At 44.7% G+C, this 2,248-nt stretch overlaps 1 pseudogene; it reads left to right on the forward strand.

The window, feature by feature from the left end:
- Window positions 1–1,330: 1,330 nt before the first annotated feature.
- Window positions 1,331–1,430, forward strand: LOC118006580 (annotated as a pseudogene).
- The last annotated feature ends 818 nt before the right edge of the window (window positions 1,431–2,248 follow it).

A 2,248-nucleotide genomic window follows, 5' to 3' on the forward strand; every position in this document is an offset into this window, starting at 1 on the left:
TCTGAATGCTACATCTCCATGGTGCTCAAATGCCCTTTGCATCTAGTAATCAAGAACTTAGAGTAAGAAATATCTCCTTCACTTTCCTTGCCTGTGCCTAAAAACCAAGATTGCCTGAAAGGTACAGAACACCACATCCTGGAGCTAAATGCTAAACACCACATTCTAGGGTACGTGGAACTATGCAGAGGAAAGTGAGAGCCTTGGATATGTCGGGGAGGGAGTGGAGGAAGATGGGCACAAATTGTGCACTTGATCTGTTTCCTAATTTCCCTGGCTGTGGCCTTTGTCTTCCCGGAGCAGGGGAGTTCCTGGCTCTTCATGAACTAGTAAGCCTGGTCTGTTTACGTTGGAGTAGACTGTGGAAATATACAGCATGTTCTGCCCAGTGCCAGCCATTCCTCACTCCGAGGTGCTTTTTCCAAGCTCAGTTCAACAAAGGGGGAAAGAGCTACCCCAGTGCTGCTCAAGGAGGCTGGCGCTAACACATTTTTCCACATAAATGTTGCCATCTATAAACAAAATCAAGGTTCAGGGCGAGAGGGGGTGGCTTTGTCTTCCCTTTTCTATGCAGTGTGCACTGTTTAACCACTGGTACCTAGGCCAATCACCCTGTCTAGTCTGGGGCAGTTATACTTTTGGATTTGTCTAGGGTCAGAAAAACCTAGGTTGGAAGGTAACAGATTGGGCTCTTGTGACCAGATTCAAATGAATTGACAAAGTCTTTTCACCCCACAGAACACAGAAATCCCGGGGCAGAAACTTTGAACTGGAAAGGGCTGTGTTGATACATGAAAGCTTCCATGGAAGCCGCTTTAGCAACCCTGCGCATATTAGCTCTTACACTGAAAGGTGACCATGCTCATAAGCTCTGGTGCAAAACCTGAACCTCAAGGTGTGTGTTGTCTGGCTGAGTCTTTGGGAAGAATTTGTTCACTTTAGGAAAACATGAATTTAAATTTAGTACAACAACTATATGAGGTCAAAAGATTTTTTAACAGATTTTTCACTTTCCAACGAGTGTCAGATTGTTTAATTTCAGCTTCTGTCTAGTCCATTCCTTATACAAAAATTAGAACGTGTCTTTGTTCAGTCTGACCACTTTATTTTTTACCATATAGACCACTGACTACTTTTGTTTAAATGAAAGAATACAGGGGCGCTTGGGTGGCTCAGTCAGTTAAGAGTCGCCTGCCTTCAGCTCAGGTCATGATCTCAGGGTCCGGGGATCAAGTCCCTCATCGGGCTCCCTGCTCAGTGGGGAGCCTGCTTCTCCCTCTACTGCTCCCCCTGCTTGTGCACTCCCTCTCTCTCTCTCTGTGTTAAATAAATAAAATCTTATAAAAATTAAATAAATGAAAGAATACAGGAGATTGGCATGACCCTTGTGCAAGGCTGACACACAAATTTGTGAAGCGTTCCCATATTTAAAACATTAAATAGTCGTTGCTTTTCTGTGGTTTAGTAGAACTCTGGTATTTTAAACCAGCATGTCAGATTTATGGGGATGGGGGTGTCTGGTTTGGCAAAGCGGCCCATGGATTTTTCCTGCCCTATCACACTCTCCCTTTCACAAGAATCCCTGTTTTGTGGTGGATTGCTGGGCATCTTCTGGAGCTTGAGACAGTCAGGTTTCTTGATTGCAACAGAATGCAGTTTGGGCTAATATCTGGTACATGGAGATTTTATTTGTTTATATTAGGAGTTATAAGATTTGATGACAGGCTGGGAGACTAAACTTGGGAATGATAGGAACCAAGGAAGCACCATAAGCCCAAGAAGCAGGACGTGGGAAACACAGCAACTGTCTCTGTCTCCCAGCAGGAACTGAGTGGCTGGGGCATGCCTACCACTGTTAACCTCTGCAATGAAAATGACCTCTAGGTAGGCAGCATTCGATAGAGTACCCAAGACTCCTGTCCCCTGGTTACTTGGTAGAACACAAATCCAGGTACTCAAACGAAAGGATTTTCTGGGTATAAAGTCCAAAACAGTCCACCTTAATATACGGAGATGATCAGGATGGGCCTAATCTAATCATATGAGTTCTTTAAAGCAGAAGAGCAAGGCAGAAAGGGAAGTCAGAGAGATTTGGAACATTAGAAAGATGGTATGTGCCATTGCTGGCTTTGAAGATGGGGAGGGGTCCCTATGCCAGGACCATAGAATGGCTGCAAGGAGCTGAAAGTGACCCCTGGCCAACAGCTAAAAAGGAAACAAGGAACTCAGTCCTGCAACTGCAAGAAAC

Source organism: Mirounga leonina, unplaced genomic scaffold (assembly GCF_011800145.1).
Source record: "Mirounga leonina isolate KUSES-001 unplaced genomic scaffold, KU_Mleo_1.0 Mir_97, whole genome shotgun sequence".
NCBI classification, from domain to species: Eukaryota; Metazoa; Chordata; class Mammalia; order Carnivora; family Phocidae; genus Mirounga; species Mirounga leonina.